Consider the following 22,401-nt stretch of genomic DNA (forward strand, 5'->3'; position numbering starts at 1 on the left):
ATCTCCAGCCTGCCAGCGAGCGATCGCCGCTGGCAGGCTGGAGATCCACTCGCTTACCTTCTGTTCCTGTGAGCGCGCGCGCCTGTGCGCGTTCACAGGAAATCTCGCGTCTCGCGAGAGGACGCGTATATGCGTCCAGGAGGAGTAAAACAACCACCTCCCGGACGCATATACGCGTACGGCGGTCGGGAGGTGGTTAAGGGTGTTTAAGATAGGGGGGCTGAGGTGGTTAAAGGGCTTGTCACCCCACTAAACGCATTTTTTTTTTTTGTCTACTTATAATCCCTATCCTGCCAAACATTATGTTAATAATTTTCGCTCAGTAGATTTAGCCAAAAACTTACTTTTATGATATGCTAATTACATTTCTACCAGCAAGTAGGGCGTTTACTTGCTGGTAGCAGCCACAGAAAACCGCCCCCTCCTTGTGTTGATTGACAGGGCCAGCCACAATCTCCTCCTGTCAGCATTTCAAAAATCACGCGCCTGTGTCGATTCGGCGGAGGCGCTCTGAGATAAGGAGGCTCGCCTCCTCAGCACTCCCTCAGTGCGCCTGCGCCGATGACGTCACCGAAAAATGATGACAGGGCAGGCCGGAGGAGGAGATCATGGCTGGCTCTGTCAATCAACACAAGGAGGGGGCGGTTTTCTGCGGCTACCAGCAAGTAGACACCCTACTTGCTGGTAGAAATGTAATTAGCATATCATAAAAGTAAGTTTTTGGCTAAATCTACTGAACGAAAATTATTAATAACATAATGCATGGCAGGATAGGGATTATAAGTAGACAAAAAAAAAAAAAAAGTGTTTAGTGGGGTGACAGAAGCCCTTTAAATATTCTAACAGGTGAATAGCAAATTATCTATATATGCAGTAATAATGTTGCCTTTCACTTCTTAAAGGGAACCTGTCATCAACTTTATGCTGACCTCACTGAGGGCAGCATAAAATAGTGTCAGAAATGCCGATTTCAGCAGTATGTCACTCAGGAGCTAAATGTAAGTGGTTGCTGAGAACCAGCATCATTATCATTGCAGCACAGGCCTTGAAAGAGAGTCAAATCTACTTGAGAAGAGTCAAAGTTATTCATAAGCTCCTGCACTCACCCATCTGCTGACGATTGGCAGTTCTCTCCTAGACAGAAAGGGAGAAAACTCTGTAGGAGACCATCATCAGCAGGTGGGCATGGATGGCATGACTCTTCTCAGGTGGCCGTGACTCTTTTCCAGGCTCATTCTGCAATGATTGTGATGTTGGTTCAGGGCAACCACTTAATCTTTAACTTCTAAATGACAGACCGCTAAAGTCAACTCACCTGTCTCTACTTTATGATGCTGTTAGTATGGGCAGCATAAAGCTGATGACAGGTTCCCAGTGTTTTGATCAATGATTTCCATCAGTGATTGTGAGCCAAAACCAGTTGAGGCGCTAAACTCCTAACAGGTGCAGATCTGTCCATTATACCTTATGTCTGTAGTGGCTCCACTCCTGGTGTTGTCTCACAGTCCCTGATGGAAATCACCGACCAAAACACTGACATGTGAATAAGGCTTAACTGGGCATACTTGTCTTTCTGCATCATTGGAAAGCTGGGAAGAATGTGGAGGCATGCTGGAAACTAGGCTTGAGCGAATTGGGTTCAGATTTCTCTAGCCGAAACTAATTCTTTTTAAAATTTTATTTCCAATATCTCCTCCGTAGTGCGCTAAAATGTATGTCCTCCGCTGAGGCCTGGCAAATCTTGCTGCAAATAAAGCAGGACTTGCTTCATCTCATGTCTATGACTTTACACTTAGTTTACGCACATATCAATTATTTACAATTACTGTTCCAAAATATAATTAATGAAGCGGAGTTCAGCATCAGCTTTTTTAAACAGTAATTTATGAGCATAAATGAAGTGTCACAGACGCGAGACCACGCAAGTCCTGCGTTATTTGCAGCATGATTTGCCAGTCCTCAGCGGAGGCCATACATTTTATCACATTACGGGGGAGATATTGAAATTTCAAACATATTTGGTTCGGATACAGCAATCTGAACAAGATTCGCTCAAACCCACTAGTGACCAAGCTACATATATAGTATATACAGTTGTCTTGATATACCGTATTTTTCGCCATATAAAATGCACCTAGGTTTTAGAGTAGAACAATAAGAGGAAAAAATAAATAAATTACTTTACACCTCAGGTCAGAACAGCAATTAGACCTGAGATCAGACTGCCAATGCCTCAGATCAACCCCCCAACCTTCAGCCAGCCAGCAGCCCCCAGTGCAAATAAAATAAACTCACTTACCTCTCCTGCTCCTGGACGCCACCGCGGTCCTCTTCATCCTGCTGTCGGCTGTGTATCGCAGCGCACAGTGTGAGCTCACAGAGCGCCCACACGCTGTTCGCAGCCCTGCACAGCCGATAGCCCAGACGAGTACCAGGAAGCGGTGAGTACAGAGCTTTCACCGCTTCCCAGTCCTCCGGTACTAATGAAGCGCTTTCACTTCGGGGAAAAATAAATTACGGTAATATATGGATGTAGTGTGTACCAAGTGTGTCCTCAATTATACAGATTTGTAGGCATGCTCATTGTGCAGGAAGAGGCAATAAATAAGCTGTGGTCATCACCTACTGTGAATGGTGGACCCTTTGTTATCTGTATCTAGCTGATATATTTCATTGTAATCCTGCATGTGATTATGAGATGACTACTACAGCATAATGTGATCTCTACATGAGTAGTGGTGATGTACAAAAAAAATAAATTATAGTACAATTCTTTAAAAAAAAAAAAAAAAAAAAAACACACAGGATTTAAACAATAAGCTATTACCTGATAACACATTCTCTAAGGCTAGTTTCACACTAGCGTTCGGGTGTCCGCTTGTGAGCTCCGTTTGAAGGGGCTCACAAGCAGACCCGAATGCTTCCGTCCAGCCCTGATGCAGTTCCGCTCAGACTGCATCAGTCTGGCGGCATTCAGCCTCCGCTCAGCAGGCGGACACCTGAACGCTGCTTGCAATGTAAGTCAATGGGGACGGATCCGTTTGAAGATGCCACAATATGGCTCAATCTTCAAACGGATCCGTCCCCCATTGACTTTCAATGTAAAAGTCTGGACGGATCCGCTTAGGCTAATTTCACACTTAGCCATTTTTTGCCAATATAATGCAGACGGATCCGTTCTGAACGGAGCCACCGTCTGTATTAATATGAGCGGATCCGTTCAGAATGGATCCGATCGAACGCTAGTGTGAAAGTAGCCTTAGATAATTAACATGTAAAATCCATACATGGCAAACTTTAATTATCCTGTCAATTTATTTTGGTCCATAGCTGCGTCCACAACAACAACATTTTAGCTAATGAGAACTCACCGAGGCACATCTGTAGGGCCCAGTTCTGAACCAGCTGCAAGATTTTTCTCCTGTAGGTCGAATCAACCATCAATCCAAAAGTTAATTTGTAGAAGAGGGAATGGCAGTAGGGTGAAGGAAGAGATTTGGAGCCAGCTATATATATATAAAAGCAACACAGGAAAGTCCATACTGGAAAATGCTTAGGTTGAAGAGAGAAAAAAAAAAAAAAATATATAAAAAAAAAAAAAATATATAAAAAAAAAAAAAAATCAGCTACTTGAGAAAAAAAAAAAAAATGTTATTCCAGTTTGCTACACAAAAAGTCTTCTTTGAAAGAAAAAGATAAAAAAAAAAAATAATATTAAAAAATTCAAATTCCACGTCTTTGAATTTCTTCACCTAATAGAGGGGAAAAAAACACTCCTCCTTTTTTAAAAACCAAGTACCAAGTGGAGGTAGATAACAAGCACAGGATTATTACATCGGCTCAACAAACACATCATTGCTGCTATTTTAAAAAGATCATATGTATTATCTACGTAATCCTGTAACTACACATTTCCTACAGAATGTTTACTGGTCTAAACTAATGAAACTACGAAGACTTACAACCATGGGCGCAGCTATAGTAGAGGTGTGGGCTACGGGGCCCGAACTCAAAGGATACCGCCTAGGAGGAAGACTAAAAGATTTTATTGTCAGGGCCCCAGCGACACAGTGTATATGTGTAGGAGACTGTCAGAGCGGCTGCCGGACCTGGTCTGAGAGACTAATCTTAACCACTTTAACCCCGCTAGCTAAAACCCCCTTAATGACCAGGCCACTTTTTACACTTCTGCACTACACTACTTTCACCGTATTGCTCGGTCATACAACTTACCACCCAAATGAATTTTACCTCCTTTTCTTCTCACTAATAGAGCTTTCATTTGGTGGTATTTTATTGCTGCTGACATTTTTACTTTTTGTTATTAATCGAAATTTAACGATTTTTTTGCAAAAAAAAAAAAAAAAAAAAACGACATTTTTCACTTTCAGCTGTAAAATTTTAGCTAAATTTATTGTTCTACATGTTATTGATAAAAAAAAAATGTTTCGGCAAAAAAAAAAATGGTTTGGGTAAAAGTTATAGCGTTTACAAACTATGGTACAAAAATGTGAATTTCCGCTTTTTGAAGTAGCTCTGACTTTCTGAGCACCTGTCATGTTTCCTGAGGTTCTACAATGCCCAAATAGTAGAAAAACCCCACAAATGACCCCATTTCGGAAAGTAGACACCCTAAGGTATTTGCTGATGGGCATAGTGAGTTCATAGAACTTTTTATTTTTTTGTCACAAGTTAGCGGAAAATGATTTCTTTTTTTTTCTTACAAAGTCTCATATTCCACTAACTTGCGACAAAAAATAAAATATTCTAGGAACTCGCCATGCCCCTCACGGAATACCTTGGGGTGTCTTCTTTCCAAAATGGGGTCACTTGTGGGGTAGTTATACTGCCCTGGCAATTTAGGGGCCCAAATGTGTGAGAAGTACTTTGCAATCAAAATGTAAAAAATGCGAAAGCCGAAAGGTGCACTTTGGAATATGTACCCCTTTGACCACCTAGGCTGCAAAAAAGTGTCACACATCTGGTATCGCCGTACTCAGGAGAAGTTGGGGAATGTGTTTTGGGGTGTCATTTTACATATACCCATGCTGGGTGAGAGAAATATCTTGGCAAAAGACAACTTTTCCAATTTTTTTATACAAAGTTGGCATTTGAGCAAGATATTTTTCTGACCCAGCATGGGTATATGTAAAATGACACCCCAAAACACATTCCCCAACTTCTCCTGAGTACGGCGATATCACATGTGTGACACTTTTTTGCAGCCTAGATGCGCAAAGGTGCCCAAATTCCTTTTAGGAGGGCATTTTTAGACATTTGGATCCCAGACTTCTGGCTCTTTAGGGCCCCTAAAAAACCAGGGCAGTATAAATACCCACATGTGACCCCACTTTGGAAAGAAGACACCCCAAGGTATTCAACGAGGGGCCTGGCGAGTTCATAGAATTTTTTTTTTTTTTACATAAGTTAGCGGAAATTGATTTATTTTTTTTTTTTCTCTCAAAGTCTCACTTTCCGCTAACTTAGGACAAAAATTTCAATCTTTCATGGACTCAATATGCCCCTCAGCGAATACCTTGGGGTGTCTTCTTTCCAAAATGGGGTCAGCTGTGGGGTGTTTGTACTGCCCTGGCATTTGAGGGTCTCCGCAATCATTACATGTATGGCCAGCATTAGGAGTTTCTGCTATTCTCCTTAGGCCTCTTTCACACTACAGTATGTTGAATTCAGTGTTTTGCGTTCCGTTTTTCACGAATCCGTTGTTCCGTTTTTTGCTTCCGTTGTGGTTCCGTTTCCGTTCCGTATGGCAAATACAGTATACAGTAATTTCATATAAAAAATTGGGCTGGGCATAACATTTTCAATAGTTGGTTCCGCAAAAAACGGAACGGATACGGAAGACATACGGATGCATTTCCGTATGTGTTCCGTTTTTTTGCGGACCCATTGACTTGAATGGAGCCACGGACCGTGATTTGCTGCCAAATATAGGACATGATCTTTTCAACGGAACAACGGAAATACGGAAACGGAATGCATACGGAACACATTCCTTTTTTTTGCGGAACCATTGAAATGAATGGTTCCGTAGACGGACCGTTTACGGAACGCAAAAAAAAAAAAAAAACGGTAGTGTGAAAGAGGCCTTATATTGAGCCTACAGGTAATGAGATTTTTTTTTCCGTTCAGCCTCTGGGCTGAAAGAAAAAAAATGAACGGCACAGATTTCTTCATTCGCATTGATCAATGTGGATGAAAAAATCTCTGCCAAAAAAAAAAAAAAAAAAAAAAAAAAAAAAAAAAAAAGAGGGGAAAGGCGTCTGCCAGGACATAGGAGCTCCGCCCTACATCCATACCCACTTAGCTCGTATGCCCTGGCAAACCAGATTTCTCCATTCACATCAATCGATGTGGATGAATAAATCATTGCCGGGATTATTTTTATATATACAAAGTGTTTGCCAAAGCATAGGAACGCCGCCTCCTCCTCAGCTCGTATGCCTTGGCAAACGTATCTTTTACTGCAGAGTAGAAATCTCGTCTTGCAGCGCCGCATACACCGACTTGCGTGTAATCTGACAGCAGCGCAATGCTTCTGTCAGAATGCACATCAGTGCTGCAGCTAGTCGAAGGTAAAAAAAAAAAAAAGAAAAACCAGGCCGCAACGCAATAATTTTATTAACTTTGGAACAGAATATATAAATTTTAACTTTTTGAACTGAACAGTAACCTTTTTGCTTACTGGTGTTTTTTTTTGTTTTTTTTTTTACCTTTATAGAACAAACCTCTCCTTCCCCATGGGTCAATGTGCAAAGCGCAAATCGCCCAAAGATGTGGCGAAGTGCGTTAGGGTGGTCAGGACAGTATTAGCGGGTGTCACGCCTTATTCCACTCCTGCTACAGACACGACATCTTTCAGGGTGACGGTTGGGTTGAGGTACCAGGAACGACATTGGGGAAATGTCGCTCGTGTAGACGGCTAACTACACTGGTGGATGGGGCCACGGAACCTCCTGGGTACAGGAGGTTCTCGATGATCTCTTCCTGAAATTTGAGGAAGGATCCAGTTCTCCCAGCCTTACTGTAGAGAACAAAACTATTATACAGAGCCAATTGAATTAGGTATACAGACACCTTCTTATACCAGCGTCTGGTTCTGCGGGAAACTAAATACGGAGACAACATCTGGTCTTTGAAGTCCACCCCTCCCATGTGAAGGTTATAGTCGTGGACTGAGAGGGGCTTTTCAATGACACGGGTTGCTCGCTCAATTTGTATTGTCGTGTCTGCGTGAATGGAGGAGAGCATGTAAACGTCACACTTGTCTCTCCATTTCACCGTGAGCAGTTCTTCGTTACACAGTGCGGCCCTCTGCCCCGTTGCAAGACGGGTGGTAACGAGCCGTTGGGGGAAGCCCGCGCGGCACCAATCCGTTCTAGAAACAAATGCCTAAAGAGGGCCACACTTGTGTAGAAATTGTCCACATAAAGATGGTACCCCTTGCCGAATAAGGGTGACACCAAGTCCCAGACTGTCTTCCCACTGCTCCCCAGGTAGTCAGGGCAACCGACCGGCTCCAGGGTCTGATCTTTTTCCTCATAGATCTGAAATTTTTGGGTATAGCCTGTGGCCCTTTCACAGAGCTTATACAATTTGACCCCATACCGGGCACGCTTGCTTGGGATGTATTGTTTGAAGCCAAGGCGCCCGGTAAAATGTATCAGGGACTCGTCTACGCAGATGTTTTGCTCTGGGGTATACAAATCTGCAAATTTCTGGTTGAAATGGTCTATGAGGGGCCGAATTTTGTGGAACCGGTCAAAAGCAGGGTGGCCTCTGGGACGGGAGGCGGTGTTGTCGCTAAAGTGCAGGAAACGCATGATGGCCTCAAAACGTGCCTTGGACATAGCAGCAGAGAACATAGGCATGTGATGAATTGGGTTCGTGGACCAATATGACCGCAATTCATGCTTTTTAGTTAGACCCATGTTGAGGAGAAGGCCCAGAAAAATTTTCATTTCAGAAACTTGGACGGGTTTCCACCGGAAAGGCTGGACATAATAGCTTCCCGGGTTGGCGGTTATAAATTGTGTGGCATACCTGTTTGTTTCAGCCACAACTAAGTCCAAGAGCTCCGCAGTCAAGAACAGCTCAAAAAGTCCCAGGGCCGAACCGATCTGAGCTGTCTCAACCCGAACTCCAGACTGGGCAGTGAAAGGGGGAACTACAGGTGCGGCTGAAGTTGGGGACTGCCAATCAGGGTTTGCCAGCACCTCTGGGATTCTAGGGGCTCGTCTTTGCGGTGGCTGCGACGGGGTCACTACTGCTCGTGCCACCATACCAGCTTCAACTGCCCTTCTGGTGCTCACCACGTCACCAGGTTGTACGGCAGTGCTGGTACTAGGTCCAGGGAGGGCTGCGCTGCTGGTGTATGCCTCACCACGTAATCCGACAGCACCAGCCCCACTCTGCTGCTCTTGAAGCGGATCCTGCGCAACCTGCGGTCTAGCGACACGGGGCCGGGTACGCCTGGTGCTATCAGGGACCTCAGCCTCCTCGTCCGAACTTTGGGTCAGAGAGCCACTGCTTTCTACAGGTTCGTATTCTGACCCGCTAGATTCATCAGATGAGGGTTCCCATTCCTCATCCGACTGGGTCAGAAGCCTGTAGGCCTCTTCAGAAGAATACCCCCTGTTTGACATTTGGGCAACTAAATTTAGGGGTATTCCGAGACTACCCAAGAAAAAAAAAAAAGCAAGCCTGTCTTACAAATGGGAGGCTAGCGAAGTACCGGAGGCCGCTGCGGTTGATAAAAAAATATCAAAACTGATTTTTTTTATCGCCGCAGCGCGTGTAAAGTGAATGTGCAGTGTTAAAAAAAAATATATATATTTTTTGTCACTGCGGTGGGGCGGGTGTGGGCGACCGATCAGGCCTGATCGGGCAAACACTGCGTTTTGGGTGGAGGGCAAACTAAAGTGACACTAATACTATTATAGATCTGACCGTGATCAGTTTTGATCACTTCCAGATACTATAAAAGTACAAATGCTGATTAGCGATACGCTAGTCAGCGAATAAGGGACTGCGGTGCGGTGGGCTGGGCGCTAACCGATCCCTAAACTACCTAACCAAGGGACTTAAACTATCCTAAAACCTAACAGTCAATAACAGTGGGGAAGAAAAAAAAAAGTGACAGTTTGCACTGATCACTTTTTTCCTTTCACTAGTGATTGACAGGGGCGAACAAAGGGGTGATCAAAGGGTTAATTGGGGTGCAGGGGGGGGAGGGGGGTGTTCTGGGGCTAAAGTGTAGTGTTTGGTGTACTCACTGTGAAGCCTGCTCCTCTGCTGGATCCAACCGACGAAAAGGACCAGCAGAGGAGCAGGGCAGCCATATAACAGATCATATTTACTAATATGATCTGTTATCTGGCCTTTGATGATTTAAAAATCATCAGCTTGCCAGCCGCGATCATTGGCCGGCAAGCTGATGACGCGACCCCCCTTGACGAAATGCCGGCCCGAACTGCACATGCATCTCGCGAGAGGACACGTATATGCGTGACTCTGCGCAGCGCTGCCGCCTCCGGACCGCACATCTGCGTTAGGCGGTCCGGAAATGGTTAACTAGCCACAGGAGTGTGGGGGGGGGGGGGGGGGGGGGGGGGATACACGGGAGGAGAGGGTTGTGAAGCAGCTACTGGGGGTCATTTCTAGTTACACCACTGTTTACAACCCACAAGGATGGTATGTACAGTTCCCCAGAAATAAATCTGTTAAAGTCCTCTAACAATGCCTTTATATTTCCTAACCTGATAGAAAAAGCTGCTTCAGCCAGAGTAGTGCCTTGGGACGGTTCTAGTCAACCTATGTCCTCCCAACCTGAGTAAGAGGTCACCCTATCTTGGTTATGTGCTGCCACTTGGTAGGTAACTGTTAGTTCCATACTCACACTGCTCAATTTCTCACGATTGTTGGCAAACTGAAAAATACAAAAATTAGACATTAATAAATGCAAATCATTAATTTTGTTACTTATATAGTGTAAGAGGTCTAGGGACGGTCTCCAGAACTGCGCTCGGCAGTGAGGAGAAGCAGAACTCTGCTGAGCGCTTCAAATTCCTCATTCTAGAGATCAGCGGGGGTATCAACACTTTTGATATGTCTCTATGACATATAGACAGTTTCAAAAAGTCACCACTGTCCACTGTTTACCCCGCCAGGCACAACGGAGATTGTGTTCTGCGGCACGAGCCTCTGGCCACAGTTTCATTTACGGTGCGCCCTATGCTCACGAATAGCAAGGAAAAGTCTAATGCGCATTGAAATGCGTCAGTCCTTTTTTTTTTAGGGAGTAAAATGGCCTGAACAGGTGTCTATGGTTCTCACACAGGCATTATTGCGATCTCTGGATATCAGGAGTAGAATATTTTAGGGTTCTGTCAGATGTAGCTGCAGTTATGATTCAGTCAGAAGCTATGGGTCCATGTGGCTAGTGGAAGAAGTGTTAAATAGGTTGTGCAGCCAGCACATATTGATGACCTACCCTCTGGATAGGTCATCAATATCTGATCGCTGGGGGTTCAACTCCCTGCTACCCCGGCAATCAGTTGTTAGAGAGGAGGTGGCGCTTGTGCGAGTGATACGTCATCTTCAACATTACACTGTGCATGGTCTCGAAGGCGCAGTGTAATTACAAGTGCTTGTTCTATTGATTTGAATGGGATGAGCACTTGTAATTACACTGCGCCACCGCTGCAAGCGAGACGATTAGCAGTGTAATCTTAGAAAGGAAGCAGTGCTCACACAGGAGCCGCCTCCTCTTGAAACAGCTGATTGGTGGGGGGTGACGGGAGTCGGACCCCTACGAATCAGATATTTACGACATACCTTGAGGATAGGTCATCAATATGTACTGGCTGCACGACCTCTAACTCCCTTCAATCTGTTAATGACCACACATTTTGCAGGCAAACCATGTGTCGTTAAGAAAAAGGAGTTAGAGGATCTGACAACAAAATGAAGTGCAATCTGAAAGCACCATGTTATAGAGAAGGAAGAGCTGAGCAGATTAATATCAATTTGTGTGGCAAACGATTCAGTAAAGCCTGTAATTAAGGCTACTTTCACACTAGCGATTTAGTTTTCCAGTATTAAGATCCATCACAGGGGCTCAATACAGTCAAACGCTTCAGTTTTTTTCCCCATTTATGGGGACAAAACTGAACAGAATGCTCCAAAATGCATTCCGTTCAGTTGCGTTCCCATACCGGAGAGCAAACCGCAACAAGTTGTAGTTTGCTTTCCGTCCTGGGATGCGGAGCAAGACGGATCCATCATGACCCCCAATGCCCCTAACAATAGAAAACGGATCCGTCCTCCACTGACTTTCAATGGAGTTTATGACGGATCCATATAGGCAATGTTAAAGATAATACAACCTGACCTATTCATAACAGATGCAGACGGTTGTATTATCAGTAACGGAAGCGTTTTTTATGAACCCTGCTGGATCCAGGAAAAATGCTAGGGTGTAAGTAGCCTTATATCTATTTTTCCACCTCCTGTGAAAAGCGATCAGTACAGTTAAGAGGTTATCAGTGATTGATAGCAATGTGTGTATGTGTGCATACAGAGATAGCGGTCAGTTCCTGATAAAACCTCCTTCCTGTACCGATGGCTGTTCACAGGAAATGTAAAAAGCAAAGATATAAATGAATTACACTGACTGTCGTCAGTATAATTCAGTAGATACAGGGCTAACATGGACATATAGCCTTATAAATCATTATAATGCTGCGAGATCCTGTCAGAGGAGCAGAGTTCAGAACTGTACCTCACGCTGACACTCGCTGCAAGTTTCTCATTCTGAAAGATGGCCACCACCATTAGTGAATACCAGTGCCATGTAAGAGTTAACAAGGTCCACAACAAAGTTTAGCTACGTGGTACATGTTAAAGGAGTTGTCTCATCATAGACAATGGGGGCATATCACATCTATATCAAGAAGGGAGCCCCGCAAAGTGGTGGCTGGAGGAATCCTGTCTGGCCACCACCAAGCCAGCTACTCATAGAAGTGAATGGGAATGTACCGCGCATGTGCAGCCCCTGCTCCCATTCATTTCTATGGGGCCGGCTGACATTTTTCCCCCATCTGTTTAATGTATACGTTAAACAGATGCCTGAGACTGATGCCGCACAGTGACATCCGTTCCCAATAGAGTTCCATTGTAACAAAAATATATCTATATTTTTTTTTACCAGACTGTACAGGATACAAGAACGAGACGTGCTGCGTTTTTGCATCTTTTTTTTTCTAATGCGTACATCAAATGGTGTCATGTGAACCCACCCTATCATACAGTACCATAATTATAAATCTTGAACCCTACCCCCCTACAGGCTTCAGTGAACCTTCAGTGTACTTTCACACTTGCGGCAGAGGATTCCAGCAGGCAGTTGCTGCGGCATTGGGGTACTTTCACACTAGCGTTTTTCTTTCCGGCATGGAGTTCTGTCACAGGGGCTCTATACTGGAAAAGAACTGATCAGGCATATCCCCATGCATTCTGAATGGAGAGTAATCCGTTTAGGATGCATCAGGATGTCTTCAGCTCAGTCATTTTGACTTTTTAGGAAGGAGATAATACAGCATGCTGCAGTTTTATCTCTGGCCAAAAAGACTGAACATTTGCCGGAATGCCGGATCCGACATTCACTGACATTGAAGTGTATTAGTGCCAGATCTGTCATTAACCACCTCAGCTCCCCTAGCTTAAACCCCCTTAATGACCAGACCACTTTTTACAATTCTGCACTGCACTACCATTACGGTTTATTGCTCGGTCATGCAACTTACCACCCAAATGAATTTTATCTCCTTTTCTTCTCACTAATTTCATTTGGTGGTATTTCATTGCTGCTGACATTTTTACTTTTTTTTTTATATTAATCAAAATTGACCGACATTTTTGCAAAAAAAAAAAAAAGACATTTTTCACTTTGTTGTAAAATTTTTCAATTAAAACTACATTTCAGTATATAATTTTTCTCTAAATGTATTGTTCTACATGTCTTTGATTAAAAAAAAATGCAATAAGTGTATTTATTGGTTTGGGTATAAGTTAGTGTTTATAAACTATGGTGCAAAAATGTGAATTTACTCACTTTGACTTTCTGAGCACCTGTCATGTTTCCTGAGGTTCTACAATGCCCAGACAGTATAAAAACCCCACAAATGACCCCATTTCGGAAAGTAGACACCCTAAGGCCCCTTTCACACGGGCGTTGCGGAAAAATGTGCGGGTGCGTTGCGGAAACACCCGCGATTTTTCCGCGCGAGTGCAAAACATTGTAATGCGTTTTGCACTCGCGTGAGCAAAATCGCGCATGTTTGGTACCCAAACCCGAACTTCTTCACAGAAGTTCGGGCTTGGGATTGATGTTCTGAAGATTGTATTATTTTCCCTTATAACATGGTTATAAGGGAAAATAATAGCATTCTGAATACAGAATGCTTAGTATAATAGCGCTGGAAGGGTTAAAAAAAAAATAAAAAAGTTAACTCACCTTATCCCCATGATCGTGTAGATCGCGGTCTGTTCTTTAGCTGTCGGCTGAATGACCTTTGGTGATGTCAGATCACATGCTCCAATCACATGGTCCATCACCATGGTGATGGAGCATGTGATCTGACATCACCACAGGTCCTTTAGCCACAGCTAAAGAACAGACCGACCGGGAACTAGGCGATCATGGGGATATGGTGAGTTAACTTTTTTATTTTTTTAACCCTCCCAGCACTATTATACTAAGCATTCTGTAGTCAGAATGCTATTATTTTCCCTTATAACCATGTTATAAGGGAAAATAATACAGTGAGTAGACTGTCACCTAGAACCCATGCGTGGAAATCGCACCGCATCCGCACTTGCTTGCGGATGCTTGCGATTTTCACGCAACCCCATTCATTTCTATGGGGCCTGTGTTACGTGAAAAACGCTGAATATAGAACATGCTGCGATTTTCACGCAACGCATAAGTGATGCGTGAAAATCACCGCTCATGTGAACAGCCCCATAGAAATGAATGGGTCAGGATTCAGTGCGGGTGCAATGCGTTCAACTCACGCATCGCACCCGCGCGGAAATCTCGCCCGTGTGAAAGGGGCCTAAGGCAGTGATGTCGAACCTTTTAGAGGCCGAGTGCCCAAACTGCAACCCAAAACCCACTTATTTATCGTAAAAGTGCCTACAAGACAATTTAACCTAAATACTATAGTTCAATATAGTATATATTCCATGTACTTTATCATTTAGCTATTAAAGCCTGCCTACATTCAGTGCCCTGCCTGTGCTGTACATAGTGCGCCCTGCGCTGATGAATGGCAGGAAAAGTCTAAGGCCTCTTTCACACGGGTGTTGCAGGAAAATGTGCGGGTGCGTTGCGGGAACACCCACGATTTTTCTGTGCGAGTGCAAAACATTGTAATGCGTTTTGCACTAGTGTGAGAAAAATTGCGCGTGTTTGGTACCCAAACCAGAACTTCTTCACAGAAGTTCGGGCTTGGGAATCGGTATTCTGTAGATTGCTATTATTTTCCCTTTTATAACCATGTTATAAGGGAAAATAATACATTCTGAATACAGAATGCATAGTAAAATAGCGCTGGAGGGGTTAAAAAAATTAATACATTTTTTTTAACTCACCTTAGTCCACTTGGTCACGTAGCCGGCATCTCGTTCTCTCTTCATCTTAGCTTTGTGTAGCAACAGGACCTGCGGTGACGTCACTCCGGCCATAACATGATCCGTCACCATGGTAAAAGATCATGTGATGACTGTGACGTTACCAAAGGTCCTTGTTGCTACACAAAGCTAAGATCAAGACAGAAGGAGATGCCGGCCTGCGCGAGCAAGTGGATTAAGGGGAGTTAAATTAATTTATTTTTTAACCCCTCCAGCGCTATTTTACTATGCATTCTGCATTCAGAATGCTATTATTTTCCCTTATAACGTCTCCATCCCGATCGTCTCCTAGCAACCATGCGTGAAAAATCACACCACATCCGCACTTGCTTGCGATTTTTCACGCAACCCCATTCACTTCTATGGGGCCTGCGTTGCGTGAAAAACCCACAAAGAGTAGCATGCTGCGATTTTCACGCAACGCACAAGGGATGCGTGAAAATCACCGCTCATGTGAACAGCCGCATAGAAATAAATGGGTCCGGATTCAGTGCAATGCGTTCACTTACGTGAGGGGTATGGTGAGTTCATGTGAGATTTTATTTTTTTGTCACAAGTTAGTGGAATATGAGACTTTGTAATAAAAAAAAAAAAAAAAAAAAAAAAAAAATCTATTTCCGCTAACTTGCGCCAAAAAATAAAATAAAAAATAAAAATAAATTTTATGCAATCGCCATGCCCCTCAAAAGTGATCTTTATAGCGCTGCAGCGATTTTTACAGTGTTTTTGCAGTGATCAGAAAAAAAAAAATATATTCTGTCACTGTGGTGGGGCGGACTGAACGCAAGTGTGCGCACAAGATCAGGCCTGATCGGGCGAACACTGTGTTTTTTGTAGAGCCTATAGAACATGTCATATTCTAAAAGGCATTTTCTATATAGTTCTGGCAATGTGCGGATCCGCAATATGCGGAAAGCACATTGCACGTGTCCGTGTTTTGCAGATCTGCCGCGGTGTCCGCAAAACACATATGGACGTCTGAATGGAGCCTTACAGGGGGGTGATCAGGGGGTTAATAATGGGTTAATAAGTGACAGGGGGGGTGTAGTGTAGTGATTTGTGCTACTTACAGAGCTGCCTCTGTCCTCTGGTGGTCAATCCAAGCAAAAGGGACCACCAGAGGAGCAGGTAGATCAGACGCTTTTAACAAAACAGCGTCTGACATACCTTTCAAGGAGGGGGGGGGGGGGGGGGGGAAACACGCATCTACGGCCTACCAGTGAATGATCGCCGCTGGCAGGCTGTAGATCAACACGTTTACCTTCCGATCCTGTGAGCGTGCGTTCACAGGAAATCTCGCGTCGCGCGAGATGACACGCCGAAGAGGAACAACCTGACTGCCCGCAGGACGCATCCCTGCGTTAGGCGGTCAGGAGCTGGTTAAGTGTGCCGGCAAAATGGATCCGACATTGCGCAGACCGGAAAAAAATAAAATAAACGGAGACACGGATCCAGCATTTCAATGCATTTGTCAGACGGATCAGCATCCGGATCCGTCTGACAAATGCTATCAGTTTGCATAAGGGTACTTTCACACTAGCGTTTTTCTTTTCCGGCACTGAGTTCCGTCACAGAGGCTCTATACCGGAAAGGAACTGATCAGGCATATCCCCATGCATTCTGAATGGAGAGTAATCCGTTCAGTTTGCATCAGGATTTCTTCAGTTCAGTCGTTTTGACTGATCAGGCAAAAGAGAACCGTAGCATGCTACGGTTTTCTCTCTGGCGAAAAAAACTGAAGACATGCCTGAACGCCGGATCCGGCATTTTTTCCCATAGGAATGTATTAGCGCCGGATCCGGCATTCAGAATACCGGATCCGACGTTCCGGCATGCGCATATCGGTAAAAATGAGAAAAATGTACAAGACTGATCCGTCGATCCGCATGACAAGCGGAGAGACGGATCCGTCCTTGCAATGCATTTGTGAGACGGATCCGCATCCGGATCCGTCTCACAAATGCTTTCAGTCAGCAGCAGATCGGCGGATCCGGCGGCCAGTTCCGACGACGGAACTGCCCACCGGATCACACTGCCGCAAGTGTGAAAGTAGCCTAAGGCCTCTTTCACACTTGCGTTGTCCGGATCCGGCGTGTACTCCACTTGCCGGAATTACACGCCGGATCCGGAAAAACGCAAGTGTACTGAAAGCATTTGAAGACGGATCCGTCTTCAAAATGCTTTCAGTGTTACTATGGCAGCCAGGACGCTATTAAAGTCCTGGTTGCCATGGTAGGAGCGGGGAGCGGGGGAGCAGTATACTTACAGTCCGCGCGGCTCCCGGGGCGCTCCAGAATGACGTCAGAGCGCCCCATGCGATCACATCATCCATGCGCTTGGGGCGCCCTGACGTCACTCTGGAGCGCCCCGGGAGCCGCAAGGACGGTAAGTATTTTTTTGATTCGGTTTCGATACCATGAAAAAGTATTGCGATACTCGATACCACGCGAAAAAAATAAAACAAAAAAAGCCACGTGCATTCCTCATTTTTAAAAATGGCGAATCGCGCAGTTTTTATTTTATTTTTTCTGTTCCGGCATTCACCACCTAGATTTTTTTTAATATATTTTAATAGTTTGGACTTTTCTGACGTGGCGATGTAATATGTTTATTATTTAAATATTTTATATGTGAAATTGGGAAAAGGGGGTGATTTATACTTCATATTTTAGTGTTTTTTGTTTGTTTTTTTTACACTTTTTATTTAATGACTATTTCCTCCTTAGGGGCTAGAACCTGGGATCTTTCATCCCTTTTCCTATTCAGCCTGATAGATCTCTATCAGGGTGAATAGGACTCCACACTGTCCCTGCTGCTCTGTGCACACAGCATCAGGGATGTTACCATGGCAACCAGGGCTTCTGTAGCGTCCTGGCTGCCATGGTAACCGATCGGAGCCCCAGGCTTACACAGCTGGGGCTCCGATCAGAAGCTGCCACTGCACCACCAATGAGGGGGGGGGGAGGGGGGGGGGGGGGGGGGGGGGGGGGGGGAGAGAGAGGTCCCTGTGGCCACTGCCACCAATGATTTTAATACTGGGGGGTTGAGAGGGGCCGGCACACTGTGCCACCAATGATTTTAATGGGATGGGTGGGTTGAGGGGGGGGAGGGGGGGGGGCAATGATAACTACCTCTTTATACAGGAGGCGGGTACTGACAGATCAGCGGCAGTTAACTGCCGCTGATCGCAGCTCCCTGTCAGGGGCAGGGTGCCGGCAATGCGATTCTGCTGCCGGCACCCGCCTCCTGTATGTGTTAAAGACTGACTACTGTATATGAGTCCAGACTTTCACTATCAGGCCACACAGAGCGGCGCCCAGCAATGTCCCAGCACTCACCATTAGTCCTGGGCGCCGCTCCGTTCGCCTGCAGTGCCCCATTACTGTCTCCTCTCCTGCTCCACATGCTGCTGATTACTATCGGAGCGATGGGAGGAGACATCAGCTTCACTAGTGGGCGTTCCTTCTCCCTGGCTGTAGCGCTGTCCAATCGCAGCGCAGGGAGAAGGAACGCCTACTAGTGAAGCTGATGTCTCCTCCCATCGCTCCGATAGTAATCAGCAGCATGTGGAGCAGGAGAGGAGACAGTAATGGGGCACTGCAGGCGAACGGAGCGGCGCCCAGGACTAATGGTGAGTGCTGGGGCATCGCTGGGCGCAGCTCTGTGTTGAAATAATCCTATCATTGGTGGCGCAGTGCGCCCGCCCCTCCTCCGCCCCTCGCTTCTCATTGCCGGCGCCGCCCCTCCTCCGCCCCTCGCTTCTCATTGCTGCCCCTCGCTTCTCATTGCCGCCCCACCTCCGCCCCTCGCTTCTCATTGCCGCCCCTCCTCCGCCCCTCGCTTCTCATTGCCGCCCCTCCTCCGCCCCTCGCTTCTCATTGCCGCCCCTCCTCCGCCCCTCGCTTCTCATTGCCGCCCCTCCTCCGCCCCTCGCTTCTCATTGCCGCCCCTCCTCCGCCCCCTCGCTTCTCATTGGTGGCAGCGGCAGCAGCAGCAGCACAGGGGGAGGGAGGACAGCTTCCTTCTCCCCGTGCTGCTGAGAGAGAACATGAGCGCGCCGATAGCAGCGCGCTCATGTTCAGAGATACTAGACTGCGCAGAAGCGCAGCCCAGTATCGAAAAAACGGAAATCCCGGTATCGTATCGATACTGGGACAAAAGTATCGATTGGGTATCGAAATTTCGATACCCGCAACAACCCTAGGTAAGTATGCTGCTCCCCACTACACTTTACCATGGCTGCCAGGACTTTAGCGTCCCGGCAGCCATGGTAACCATTGAGAAAAAGCTAAACGTCGCATCCGGCAATGCGCCGAAACGACGTTTAGCTTAAGGCCGGATCCGGATCAATGCCTTTCAATGGGCATTCATTACGGATCCGGCCTTGCTGCAAGTGTTCCAGATTTTCGGCCGGAGCAAAAAGCGCAGCATGCTGCGCTATTTGCTGCGGCCAAAAAACGTTCCGTTCCAGAACGGAAGACATCCTGAAGGACGGACTGTCCATTCAGAATGCATTAGGATAATCTTGATCAGTATTCTTCCGGCATAGAGCCCCGACGACGGAACTCTATGCCGGAAGAAAAGAACGCAGGTGTGAAAGAGCCCTAAGGCAGGCAGCTCCGGAACAGCCTGCCTGATGTCCATGCCGCTAGTGTGAAAGTACTCTTATCTCTGTCCTGATCAGGCAAAAACACTGAACTGAAGACATCCTGAACAGATTGCTCTCCATTCAGAATGCATGGGGATGCCTGATCAGTTCTTTTCTGGTATAGAGCCCCTGTGAGGGAACTCTATGCCAGAAATGAAAACCGCTAGTGTGAAAGTACCCTTACTATACAAATCATCCACAAGGTGTGAATTTACCGCGAGCCTTTCAGAAGATGTATGCTGGGCCGAACATGCTGGCACTGTGCCGCGGACATTAGCACACAGTAACTCTCACTACCTAAACACACCAGAGATCCCGGCCTGCTCCCCGCCCGTACTACTAGGTAACGAGACAGCTTACCTGCCCGGGCGCTACTCGCACTCCTCCTCTCCTCTTCTAGCCGCCTCCGACTCCGGTTGCTTTGCTACACGGAAACCCCAAACAAGGAGCAAAGGAAGGAGGGAAATGGTACAGTCCAAAGCGTAACAGCCTGAGGTCACGTGGGCGTACTGGAAGGGGAGGAGCCTGCTCGGCACACTGAGCTGCTGGAGTCACAAGGCCGGAAGAGAGCGACTCCATTTTAGAGCGTTTCATTGTAGCATTGCCATGAGTTCCTATATACCTTCCCTGCGCGGCTTCACCCGATCAAACAGGGCCAATCCACCGCCCGGTCCGCGGGATTCCAACCAGAAATCCGAGGCCGAAAGAGTCATATCCACCACATCTGCACGATGCTGGAGCCTGAGCATAAAGCTGCCCCAGCTCTCTCACACTGTTCAATGGCAAACCTGCCTTTTAACCCCGTCCTGTACGTGTATTGTGGGTCATTAACCCCTTCCTGACCTCTGGTGGTTCACTGGGGTAAGGCTACTTTTACACCAGCGTTTTCAATTCCGCTATTGACATCCGTCATAGGATCTCACTAGCAGAGGAAAACGCTTCAGTTTTGTCCCCATTCATTGTCAATGGGGTCACAACGGAATGCACCAAAATGCATTACGTTCAGTTGCGCTCCCATCGCGGACAGAATAGCACTACAAACAGCATTTTTTTGTCCGCGATGTGGTGCGGCACAAGACGGATCCGTCCTGACACAATGTAAGGCTACTTTCACACTAGCGCTTGATCGGATCCGTTCTGAACGGATCCGATCATATTAATGCAGACGGAGGCTCCGTTCAGTACGGATCCATCTGCATTAATAACTTAGAAAAATTTCTAAGTGCGCAAGATGCCTGAGCGGATCCGTTCAGACCTTCAATGTAAAGTCAATGGGGGACGGATCCGCTTGAAGATTGAGCCATATGGTGTCATCTTCAAGCGGATCCGTTCCCATTGACTTACATTGTAAGTCTGAACGGATCCGCACGACCAGGCGGACAGCTGAACGCTGCAGGCAGCGTTCAGCTGTCTGCCTGGCCGTGCGGAGGCGAGCGGAGCGGAGGCTGAACGCCGCCAGACTGATACAGTCTGAGCGGATCCGCTCCATTCAGACTGCATCAGGGCTGGACGGAGGCGTTCGGGTCCGCTCGTGAGATCCTTCAAACGGAGCTCACGAGCGGACCGACGAACGCTAGTGTGAAAGTAGCCTAAGTCAATAGGGATGGATCCGTCCCCTATTGACTTTCAATGGTGCTCATGACGATGATTGCTATAGAAGACATAATACAACCGGATCCGTTCATGACAGACGCATGCTGTTGTATTATTGTAACTGAAGCGTTTCGGATCAGCAAAAAATGCTAGTGTGAAAGTAGCCTAAGATGGCTGCTTTGCTCAGCAGGCTGAGGGCCCAGGGAGGTTTTACTGCCTTCTCCTGCAGCTCAGATGACAGCTGCGGCACAGTATATACCAGTAAGGAGCTGCAGGGGGGTTAGACAGAAGCAGACAGCACCAGTCAGGCTGGGGCACCAATGTTTGGCATCCCCTGCCACCCCTGTGATTAGTTGGTATAACGCTGCAGCGGCAAAGGGAACAGGAAGAATCCCTCTGCATGCTGCAAAGGGTGACTGTGCTGTTGATTAGCTTGCTGGGATTTGTGGTGCACCACCACTGCATTCTTCAGTGCTCTCCTGTGTGAAAAGTAATCTCTGGGACTGCTGCAGTGATAATTTTTTTATTTTCTTTTGTTCTTCACAGTTACAGATCCCTAGTCGGTCCCCCAATTGAGCCCAAATCCCTGTCCCTTTCAGCAGGTGCCAAACAAACTGTTGTGCCTTGTCACAGGTTGTCATGGAACCATGAACCAGACGTACAACAAGAGATAAGTGGAAATAAGAAGGCTTTATTGAAAATCAAGCTGTAAGGCAAAAGTCCAAACGGATGGCTAAACCGAAGCAGGGTCTTGCGAAGCCAGAGGTCAGGAACCAGAAGGTATCACGATCGGCGTAACTGTCACATACGTGACACGGAGGGAGGAAAAGAGGGAGGCCCTGCCCTAGTGAGAGGGAAGGTGGTGACCCCTGACTCACCTTGCGACTGGCGCCTGGCTGCCCTGTCGTCCCTAGACGGGTTCCTCACCCGTACGCCGATCACGTGCCTAAAACCCTGGCTTTCCCTAGGATGAGCCCTAGATAGTGAACAGGGCGGTGGGAACACTAGTCCGCACCACTAGCTCTAAAGGAAAACACCAAGGGGAGGACAGACAATACAAACTAAACATATAATCCCAGGAGGGCAACAAAAGCCCAACAGGGATCCGGAGGGTAGCACTCTGGAACAACAACCAGATTCTCAGCTCCAGTGGGTCAGCATAGATGTCCAGGCAGGAAGCTCTATAACTGGCAACAAGAGAAGTGTGAGAGGAGAATATAAGGAGTTTGGGAGTGGCAGACAAGAAACAGCTGAGGAGGAGAAGCTACGGATCCCTGAGTGAGACAAAAAGGATAGCAAGGCAAACACAGAAAACAAACATTAAGAAACACCGTGATCTTTAGACATAGAGCGCGCAGCCACCCGCTGCGACTTCCTGACCCCGGGTATAACGGAGTCAGACGTGGCTCTTGACACCCTCGTGACAGTACCCCCCCTTTCACGAGGGG

General features: G+C 46.5%; 1 protein-coding gene across 4 annotated transcripts in view; it reads right to left on the minus strand.

Annotated features, from left to right (window-relative positions):
• ZC3H11A (zinc finger CCCH-type containing 11A) overlaps nt 1–19,846 on the minus strand; it is a 137,284-nt gene extending 117,438 nt beyond the window's left edge. For 2 of the 4 annotated variants that reach the window (XM_044288271.1, XM_044288270.1), the window contains exons 1-3: nt 19,721–19,846; nt 9,917–9,946; nt 3,372–3,421 (exon numbers count right to left, since the gene is read on the minus strand). The gene's annotated coding sequence lies outside the window, so the exon portion shown is untranslated. Of the gene's footprint in view, nt 1–3,371; nt 3,507–9,916; nt 9,947–19,720 lie in introns of all 4 variants that reach the window. The other 2 variants (XM_044288269.1, XM_044288268.1) reach the window with 2 other exon arrangements.
• Nucleotides 19,847–22,401: the final 2,555 nt, after the last annotated feature.

Source organism: Bufo gargarizans, chromosome 3, assembly GCF_014858855.1.
Source record: "Bufo gargarizans isolate SCDJY-AF-19 chromosome 3, ASM1485885v1, whole genome shotgun sequence".
NCBI lineage: Eukaryota > Metazoa > Chordata > Amphibia > Anura > Bufonidae > Bufo > Bufo gargarizans.